This window comes from Alexandromys fortis, unplaced genomic scaffold (assembly GCF_014885135.2).
Source record: "Alexandromys fortis isolate MF-2015 unplaced genomic scaffold, M_Fortis_MF-2015_v1.1 scaffold_7, whole genome shotgun sequence".
NCBI classification, from domain to species: domain Eukaryota; kingdom Metazoa; phylum Chordata; class Mammalia; order Rodentia; family Cricetidae; genus Alexandromys; species Alexandromys fortis.
This window is the reverse complement of record NW_026067920.1, coordinates 11,074,585-11,084,722: the sequence shown is the minus strand read 5'-3', so window position 1 is coordinate 11,084,722 and position 10,138 is coordinate 11,074,585. Positions and strand designations below refer to the sequence as shown.

The window sequence follows — 10,138 nt, the reverse complement described above, 5'->3', positions numbered from 1 at the left end:
AATCAAGGGACTTCTAGCCAGCTTCCACCCCCGTGTGGATTTGGGACCCTGCAGGGGCTGTTGAAGTATCCTGAGCTGTCCTGTAAAGACTGCTGTTTTATATGTGTGTGGCCCCCACTAGATATAAGCCACCGGAGGGTACTGTAGGTCCCGGCAGGCACAACACACTGAACACTGAATGAAAGAATAAACTGGTTTTGCAGGAATGGGACTCGAACCTCCCTCTCCAGGTGCACTTGGAACTGATGAGTCTCTAAAGTGTTGGGCCCCCCGAGGTGCTTAGGGAAGCCAGCGAGGTGGGAGGGTGTTTTAAGAGCTCGTCCTTCTGGTCTGGAACCCTGGGGGGCGGGGAGGGGGTCCAGCCCCTGAAGCGCAGGACATTGTTAGGGTGATGAGACCAGGTGACCGGCAGGGCCCCGGTGCGCGGGCCGTCCGTGGCGATTGCCCGAGCCGCCTCGAGGGGGCCCTGCGGCGGGCGCGGGCGGCCAGCCAGGAGGACGGGCCCGCCCGCGAGCAGCTCGGAGCCCTGCCTCGCTTCGGCCATCGCCCCGCCGGATCGCGCTGCGGGTTCGCCCAGGTACCCGGGCCGGGAGCAGGGCAGGGGCGGCCACGCGCCGCCACATTCTTTGTTTGGGGCCCCGGTTGGGTTCCAGAGCCTGGGAGTGCGGGGTCTTGCAGCTGGGAAGCAGACGAGCAGGCACCAGATCTGGGCACGGAGACAGTTGAGGGTGCGGAGACAGGGCGCGGGGAGCACCCGGGAAAGGCATTCGAGATCCAGAGCTGGGCATGGCCACGGGGTCTGCGGCGATCCGGGGACTGGGGCTCAGCCAAGTCCCCGGGGAAAGGACGTGGCGCGGGCCGGCTTGCCAGAGCTGAGCAGGGCTGGGGACGCGGCTGGGGCGCGGGCCGGCAGGGTCCGGGCCGCTGGCGCCTTCCTAGGCGGGCAGGGGCGGAGCAGCTCTATCGTCGCCTCGGCCCAGCGGACTTTGCTCCCTGAGACTGTTAGGGACGGGGCGACGGAGAGTCGCTTGGGGCTGCAATGGGATATCTCAGAACTTTACTCCCGCCTTTTCCAGGCAAGTGCCCTGCGCGTCTCTTTCTCTTTCCTTTCGGTTGCTGGGGAGGCAGGGGTCCCACCGCGCCATTCCCCATCAGTCGGAGTTCCCATCAGTCGGAGTACGGGTGCAGGCGCAGCCCTGGGGGCCACCTGTGACACGTGCCTCCTGGCACGCGGGCGTTGTAGCTGACAAGTAAAAGGGAGGGTCCTGGGCCCCCGGGTCGCTTTGCTGCGGTGTTGTGTTCTGCCCCCAGAAGACATTCATTTGAACTGATTTGAAAGTCCACGCTGCGGGAAGAGACCTTGAACCCCGTCCTTCCCCCACTGGCATTCTGGCTGGTGCCAGCAGGTGATCCGGACTCCCTAGCGTGACTGAATACAAAAAGTTCCATCTAGGGCGTGGGGCCAGCCGACCGCACTGTCGAGGGTGATCACAACTGATTGGGATGCCCCAGGCACTGTCTAAGCCCACTCCAACTTTTGTTTTCTGAGGTGTGCCTCCTGCCCAGAATAGAGCTTTAAAAACACACCCCAAGCTGGGAATACAGAAGTGACTCTATTAATATTATATAGCCGGCCCATCAGAACTAACTCTTGACATTTGATACATTTCCTTGAGGCTTTGCTCTGTTCATATTCATTCTCTTTTAAAGTGCTTTTAGTTTTTTGCCTTTTAATTGAGATTTGAGTGTCGTCCTTGTGATTTCGGTGCCTCCCTCTTTGAGGCCTATGAGGTTATATTTGCAAATCAATCAACAAGTATTAAGAAAGGTTTTTCTGTGTGAGACCTTGAGGCTCAGGAAGGGGGTGGGGTTGACTGGAAGATGGAGGAGGTCAGAACTCCGAGTGTGTATTAGAGAATGCCTATATATGTGTGTGGGTGAGGTGGGGGGAAGTGCAGGGAGGTGCTTTTACCGGGTACCAGGAAGCTAACTGGGGTAACTGGCAAGAAACCAGACCTCAGAGAAAGTCATGGTGACCCCCCCAGAGTGATAGAAAGGCAGTAAAGACTGGTGGCTGAGGGTCCTACACTCTGCGTGTTTTCATCTCATTTCACCCGTGGGACTCTTGGAAGGAAGTGGGATTATCACTCCATTTCGCAGATGGGCAAAGAAATGCCTAGCGTCCCGTTCATGATGTTGAAGTGTGGCGGGGTTGCTGGGATTCTGGGAGAGAATGTCTGGGGTCTCTGCTGCCCTGCTCCTGCAGGTGGGCTGCCTCTGCTCCTCCGTCAATTGGATTTGAACGCTTGTTCAGACAAGGCTTCCTCCACTGAGGCTAGCTCCTCTGCTGAGGCTGCTAACGCTTTCGATGGCAGCACCTGAGTTATTTCTATACAAGTCATAGCCACTAAGAAGATAGAAAAGTAGTTGCTTCTGGGAACACCACGCTCTGAATGCAAATTGATTAGTTTTTCCCAAAGTGGTTCTCTGGCCTGCTGTGCTTTGAAATTGAGTTACTTGCAAATGTTGACTCTGTATCTAAAGTTCACAAGGTCAAAATATGTTACTGTGCTGCAGGAGGCTGCAGGAGGCTGCAGGAGGCTGCAGGAGGCGCTATGGGTGTGGTTGCCTGGGGCAGAGCCTTAACCTGGGAAGGGGGCCATAATACAAGAAGGTGGCTTGAAAGAAACCTAATGGGGGAGAAGACATCTGAGCCTCTGCCTGGCAGTCTCAGCGTCTATCTGCCCAGGGCACAAGGATCCATTTTACAGATGAGGAAAATTGCAAGCAAATTTCCAAAGCCCTGGAGCTACTTGTGGTCTGTCTGCTTGTGACCTGTCCCTGGTGCTTGTGACCTGTCCCTGGTGCTTGTGGACCTGCCCCTGGATCTTTGTTTTGTTGCTTAGGATCAACCTGCTGTGAGGGCACTTTCAAGCCTGTTTTGACCTTGTGTTTGAACTTGGACGTGGGGAGGGCCGGGTGCTACTAGCAAAAGCTGTTGGTATTTCTTTTTGCAAACAGAATGTTCTTTATAGGACCATGCCCCCTGCCAGGTGGCCAGGGGCGTTGCCCACTGAGTGTCTCAGTGGTACCCATGCCAACGACTCTACACAGGGGCTCCAATAGACTGCTTAGCATATGTTTTCTAGGTTTGTTTTTTTTTTTTTTTTTTTTTTTTTTTTTTTTTTGCGCCTGGGTGGAGTCTGGTGGGTCTGGATGGACAACACGTTGGGTCTAGGCAACAGTTCTTTAAAATGTGCACTCACCCTGGCCCTCCTTCTTGTAGGACCGTGAAAAGCAGTGGGGGGAACAGGTGGGTCTTTGGCTCACCTGGAAAGAAACCTGCCAGCAGTGACCTAATGCCATAGTGAACCTCATTTACTCAGAGTCCTTTGCTGCCATTTCTGCTTGTCTAGAATAAGGGGATTAGGTTCACTGCCTAAGTAGGCGTTTGGTTAACTGATAGCCACCGTTTGCTTCTCACTGAGTAGAGAGCGTTATCTGCCAGAGCACAGTTAACGTCTAAGGTACATAGTGAAGCAGATGTGTATTCACTGGGTTTTCCTCCACGTGGAACCGCTGTCTAAATTCCTTATGGTGAATGAGCGAGAGGAAGTACAGACTTTATTTCCCCCGCCCCCAAGGATGGAGTGTATCTTTAGGTGGAGTATTTCTGTAGCCTATGAGAGCTTGGGTTCCATCACCAGGACTACAGAAGAAATTAAACAAAGTAAACCCCAAGACAAGGTGCATGCATCCATTCTCTTACTGAGCACAAGCGTGGGATCCTATTTTGTCATATCTGTCCCCATGTTCCGAGCATGTCTAGTTTGTTGAGTGCTGCTTGGGAACGGGGACATTGACTTTCTTGATGCCTGTTTCTTGTAAAAGTAGCAGATGCACATTTCCAAGTTTCTTGGGACTTTCTTTTGAAGTCTTTGGGCGTGTCTGCTGTCGCGACTATAGTGCATAGCTCAGAGTCCCTGGGGTGGCCCTCAGTGTCTTTGTCAGCTCTTCCTGTGGTACAGACTTTTGTATGGCTCACTGCTTTCTCAGAGCATCGCTAGGCCTCTATCTATTTTGTTTATATATGTGTTTTGATCTTGCTACATAGCTCAAATGATCCTGCTGCCTCGGCCTCCCAAAGAGCTGGAATTACAGACATGAGCCTCCATGCCTGGCTCTGGTTCCTATTTTGAAACTGTCCTCAGTGCAACCATGTTTAAGGCTCCTTGTAGGGTAGCACAGATGCCCAGTGGGGACTGCTTTTACCACATGGGAAAGCAGTGAAGAAAGGGGACTCAATGGGGGGCCATCTTGCTTAGGAGATGAAAGACAGCACAGGTTAGGAGCCCCTGGAATGCTCCAGTGTGTCATGAAGGGGGTCATTTTTCTTTTTTTAACTGTTTAATTATTTACTTACTTATTCTGTATGAGGCGTGTGTGCATTCCCGTGTGTTTCGTGGTCTGTGTGTGAAGGCGAGAGGACACCTTGCTGAATGAAGTCAGTTCTCACCTTCCATCACGTAGATCCCAGGGACTGATCTCAGCTCATCAGGCAGACACTCACACCTGCTGAGCCATCTTGCTGATCCGCAGTGGCACTTCTTGAGGGTCATCATAATGATCTGTAGGTTCCTAAAATGTATACCGATCTTTTAAAAAGAAAGCAATAAGGTTGGCTTTTATGTGTTTTGTCTCAAGTGGGTAACCGTAATGAAAGATATGCTGAAAGCATTATGCCACTGATCTGGGAAAGTTTCCCCTGTGGAACACCTGGTCGAGGCGGTCCAGGCACTCCTTGCAAGCGTCAACCAACAGGTTTGGACCTTTATCTCTGTGTCTACCCCAAGCTGGGGAGCGTGGGAGCGTCTCATTCCCCGGTGCTTGTGGCTTGTGCTTGCTTCTCCCTCTCCCATAGGCTGATTTTTCTCCATTTTCTAGAAGAGACAGCAAGTGTCAGTGTCAGCGAGTGTCAGCAATCTGCCCACACCAGCGATGGCAGTTTCTCCACGAGTCCAGTGTCTGCAGTTCTTGGTGTGCTTGCTCTGAGGAGGGGCTTCCTCAGCCTCTGGGAAGGCTGCCTCACCCGGCTTGAATGGACCGGCTTGGCTCAGCTGCTGCTGCCAGAACTCTGGTCCCAGCTGCTTCCTCGGCCACCGAGGCCAGCTTTTCTTTACAGCTCTCTTCCTTCCTTTCAGCTCTAATTATGGCACGTTAAGTTACTGGGTCTTCCTCTTCCTTTTCTCTTTGGAGAGAGATAATCACAGCCACACGCCCTTACAGCCTGGCCTTGTTTCTGTTTCAAAGATATTAGAAGATATCTTTGGCAATTCAGATTTCCAGCTTCCCAAGGAGGGCCCAGCAAGTTTTAGTCTAGGTGCCTGCTGATGCCTGAGAGGCAAGCCACGCTCCGTAGACCAGGGGATACTTCCAAGTAGATGAAATTATTGCCTCTTTAGCAGACAGTTGGTAGAACGTCTCATGCAGGTTGTATTTTTTTTACTTATTTAAAGCACCTATTTTCGTTGTCTATGTATAAGTGTTTACCAACATGAATTTATGTGCAACATGTGCATGTACAACCGTGTGGTTGTAGGCCACACAGTGTGGGACTGGACCAGAACTCAGGTCTCTTGCAAAAGTGAGTGCTTCAGCCTCTGAGCCATCTCTCCAGCCCTTGTGTGGAGTTTTTATTATTTATTTTATTCTTATTTTTTTATTGGAACTGTTAGGAGAAATAGGGACCAAGTCCTGATGCTTTTAATGTATCAGAATCCAGTAGTTGGGAGATGAAAAGAAATCACCCTGGAATTGTGGGCAGGGCCTTGTAGGTTGCTTCTCTTTTTACAGGAGAGCCGGGCCTCCTCCAGGCTCACAGGGGCCTGTTATTTCCCGCCAGAGGGTTCAGGAATCCCGGTTCTCCTCATTATTTTGGAGCACAGCTGCAGCTTGCTGCCTCACTGCGGGCCCACAATAAACTGTGCAGGCCCACATCTGGCCTGCCGGCGGGCAGGCAGGCAGCCCTGGGGCCACACTGGGCCATTAGCCAGGGTGTCTGAGCCTGTGCACATTCCTTCCAGAACAAAGGCCTCCCTCGGCCTGGTTCTGGCGTTCCTCTCTACTTTAGTAATCCATCACCTTTCTTAGCCGCGTCTTTACTCACCCACACTGTACTGGCCATTTTGAAAGTAAATCAGAAATGTGCACAGGGAACTAAACAGATCAGCCTCTGGCATCTCACAGACCTGAAGCAAAACGCCAGACCTCAGCAGTTCTCTTCTGGAGTCCAGGCACTCTGAGAGGGCAAGGTGCCTGGTGACCATGACTCTTGCTGCTTGCTGGCTTCAGGTCCAATCCTCTTTGTGTCCTGCTAAATTCCCTGTGCCAAATGGGTCCAAAAAGCGGCCTGCCTGCTCCTGAATGGGGTGTGTTACCAGATCCCTGTCTGGAAGGGGAGATGGGTTTACACACGGAGGTCAGCGTGACAGAGGATGGGACAGGAGTGTCCAGTTTGACTCTCCTGGAAACACCTGTAGAGTCAGGTGCTGGGGGTGGAGGAAAGGCCTGCTTTGTGTGTGCATGGGAGATGGGCCCTCACTCGGGCTGGTTGGGAATGTGATGTAATGGACCTTGAGGTAATGGATGTGTTTTTGTTCTCTTGCTGCTTTTTGACTAAGTTTTTATAGGACCCGCCCTCATTGTCGACTTTGATAGGTTAGAAGAATGTTAAGGAAGCTGGGCCAATGTCTTCTGCCAGACAGCTTTCTGTCATTGGTTCAACACACCCAGGAAGATCTGTGCCAGGGAGAACTTTAATGTTGACTTCTGCTGTCGGAGCGTTTGGCCAGACCTCCGCCAAATGGTCAGTTTGGCTTCTTTGCTGTTAGTCCCACGGCAAGAGAGAAGCATCATGGTAGGGCGTTCAGGTCCGGCAAGCAGGAAGCAGCGAAAGAGAAAAGGCCCCAATAGCCCCTTTGAGGACACACCCCTCTTGACCTAATGCCCTCACCTCAGTCTCCTGAAGGTTCTACCAGCTCCTGATGGAGGTATCCACTGCAATCTGGAGACCAATCCTTTCACGCACTGGGCCCTTGTGGAGATGTTTAAAATGCAAGTCACAGCAATTCTGGAGTCTGGTTGTGGGAGCCTTGTGTTTCCTGAGCTTTTTGAATTGGCCAAGCTCAGCTCCTTCTATTTACTTTATTTTATAGCCTGCATTTAAAAACACGGTGGCAGCTCACGCATTTTCCCCTCTGAAAATAACTGTCCCGATAGGACTTCTGTTGACAGTCTGCGTACACCGTGGTTAGTGGGGCTTACCTATTTGTCTGTTGGTCATGACTGGAGTCTATCTTTGCACGTAGAATTTTTTTTGGACAGATTTGGCTAGTCATGTTCCTGGGAAGCTTTACTGGTAGGTTGAGATAAGAGAACTGAAACTTTCTTCTTCACCGTGAGAAAATCCATGTTAGCATTTTAACCATTCAAATATAGCTCATTGCTTCTCGGTGCCTTCCCATTGCTGTGCAGCCATCTGCACCCAGGGTCTCCAGAACTCTGTACTCTGTATCCTGTAAACCTATATTCGCCCCCTGTTTCTCTCCCCCAGTTCTTGGCAACTGCCATTCTTCTTTCTGTCCCCATGAGCTGGGCTGTCCTGTGATCCTCCTGGAAGCAGAAACACCTAGCATTTCTCCTATGTCTGCCTTATTTCACGTAGCACAATGCCCGGAATGGTCATCTGTGTCATATTGCATGCCAACTTTTCTTCGTCCCCACCCCCCCCACTCCTTGCTTCTTCAGACTTCCTAGCATCCCACTGTGTATCCAGCATGGTTTGCTGGTCCAGATGTCAGCTAGTGGTACTAAAAGTGCTCCCCTCTCTGGGTGGTGAGAGATAATGCTACTGTGGACGTGACCGTGTTGTTCCTGCTTTCTGGTCTTCTGTCAGACACCCAGAAGCCGCCGACCACAGCTCTCTGGAGCTCCTTGACCTGGTCGAACTGCAGCTAAGACACTGTGTGATCACCGACTTATCACTGTCCACCGCTGTTTTCAGGCTCTTGGTCGGCATCCACAGGGTAAAGCCTGGGCCTGCAGGGAAAGGATGAAGGAGTACTCTCGCCAAGCTGTTTTGACAGACGGCATAAACTTGGTGATTAATAGAATAGGAAAGAGGGAAGAATGGAGAGAGAGAGAGAGAGAGAGAGAGAGAGAGAGAGAGAGAGAGAGAGAGAACACCAGCCTAAGCAAGCACCTTTAGGGCTGCTTGGTTTTATTTTCAATTAGAAGGGTCTAACTTTGTTTCAGGAGAATGGTTTTAATTTGGATAAATGGTTCAGTCTGGGAACCACATGCCAGCACTTATGATCTATGAGTGCAATTACACAGGGTTACCTCAGCTGAGATTTGGAAGGAGTAATGCAGAGCCTCGCTTGCTCGGGTCTGGCCTTCATGAATGGCGCTGGAGGCCCGAGTCGCTGGGAGGAGGCAACTTTTCTCATCAGTATGAGGAGCTCGCTGGGACCAGCAGCAAGAGCACCACCACAACACTCTTAGGGCTGGTGCTGGTTAATTTTTACCCTCTAAGAATGCATTCACAATTCCAAGTCAGGAGTGTCAATAAATGGTCTCCCGTGCCCCTTGGAACACACTGCACCAGAATCGCAGGCACCTTTCCCAGCACGAGCATTTGCACTATTGGTCAAGGTTCGGAAGGAGGAGGGACACTCGTTCTCACGTTCACCCAGATTCTTCTAAAATCCCGGAGCAGGTGGGAATATGGGCCCTAGGGAGAGAGGGAGAGAACTGATGTACGTGGGTGGTCAGCTCTGGCTTCTCTCCAAGGAGGTGCTGAAGAACATGGAGCCACATGGGTGCAGGGACAGTGACGATGAAGCCGCCAGGGGCAACCAGGGAGGAGCAGCCAATGGAAACTGCAGAAGGCCAAGGAGAACGGGAGACTCAGGATGAGGATTCCACTCACTAACTCGGGGAATGAGGTGGCATAGGGCAGCTCCGCACACTGTTTGCCTGCAAATCTGCACCAGTGCGTGGCGATCTCGGGAGTGGGGCGACTTTAGAGAAGGTGGTCATGGGGGAATCTCAAGGGTGTGAGGTGGAGATCTAGAGTGCAGACTGCTGAGCAAGGACAGGAGTCATCTTTTTGGCTATGAAAAGCCTGATTCCCGTCATGGTACCATGGTAAAGAAAGCAGAAGGGATGGCTGGGGTGAGGGAGGGGTGGCTGGCAGGACAGGGTGGACTCTGGCATTTAGGTCCTGACCCCTTTCCTAAGGAAGGACAGGCAGGTGGGTGTGTCAGTCAACTAAAAGTTACTCTAATGAAACACCGGAGGCAGGTTGGCTTTGTAAAATACGGTTTTGTAGTGTATGTGTCCAGTAGTCCTTAGACTCTGGGGAGAGTCTAATAGAGGGTGTTAGCACAGGGGTGGGAACACATCTGGGAGGAGGTTCACATCTGAAACAGGAAGCCAGGCTGTGATTCAGAGCTATTCTCCGATAGCACAGGATCCCAGGAGACCTACCTTCGAGCTTCCATGGCGGTGTCCCCAGTGGCTTAGCCACCTTCCACCCTGCCGCTGAGCACGACTCTGACAACTTAGAATACGCAGACAGCTTACAACATGCCACTTTCTGCCAGGCTCTTTCTCTTACGGGTACATCCTATCTCTAAGTACCTCCACACAGAGAATCGAGGTCCTAGCATGTGATCCTTTTGGGGGACACACCAGACTGTACCCAGACTATAGCGGGCCTTGTCCCTGTGAGCCTGCTATATACCCCTGCGCTGTAGTGCAAACCCTCATTCTCCAAAGCACCCTGGTTGTTCCTTAGAGACCCTTTTCATTGTCCTCTAGCAAGAACGTAATTTTAACCAGCTCATAACAATTACGAAATTGAGCTGCTGAGTACCCGGCAGGCAACACGGGAGTTATTTGTCTCGGTCTTTGAACTCCCCCACCCCGCCCCTATTTTAGTAGGAATAATCTAAAAATATGGGTCATCCGCACACAGTGCTCTTTCGAGGCAATTTCTTAGAGATGATAAAATTAACAGAATGATAGAGAGAGCACATAACTCTCCTCCTATACTAACCCTCACGTCATTGCCGTC

General features: G+C 51.6%; 1 protein-coding gene across 4 annotated transcripts in view; it reads left to right on the top strand.

Annotated features, from left to right (window-relative positions):
* The first annotated feature begins 466 nt into the window (after positions 1 to 466).
* The window catches only part of Tns3 (tensin 3), a 238,813-nt gene continuing 229,141 nt past the window's right edge, over positions 467 to 10,138 (top strand). For 3 of the 4 annotated variants that reach the window (XM_050140797.1, XM_050140796.1, XM_050140795.1), the window contains exon 1: positions 467 to 577. The gene's annotated coding sequence lies outside the window, so the exon portion shown is untranslated. Of the gene's footprint in view, positions 578 to 939; positions 1,077 to 10,138 lie in introns of those variants that run through there. The other variant, XM_050140800.1, reaches the window with a different exon arrangement.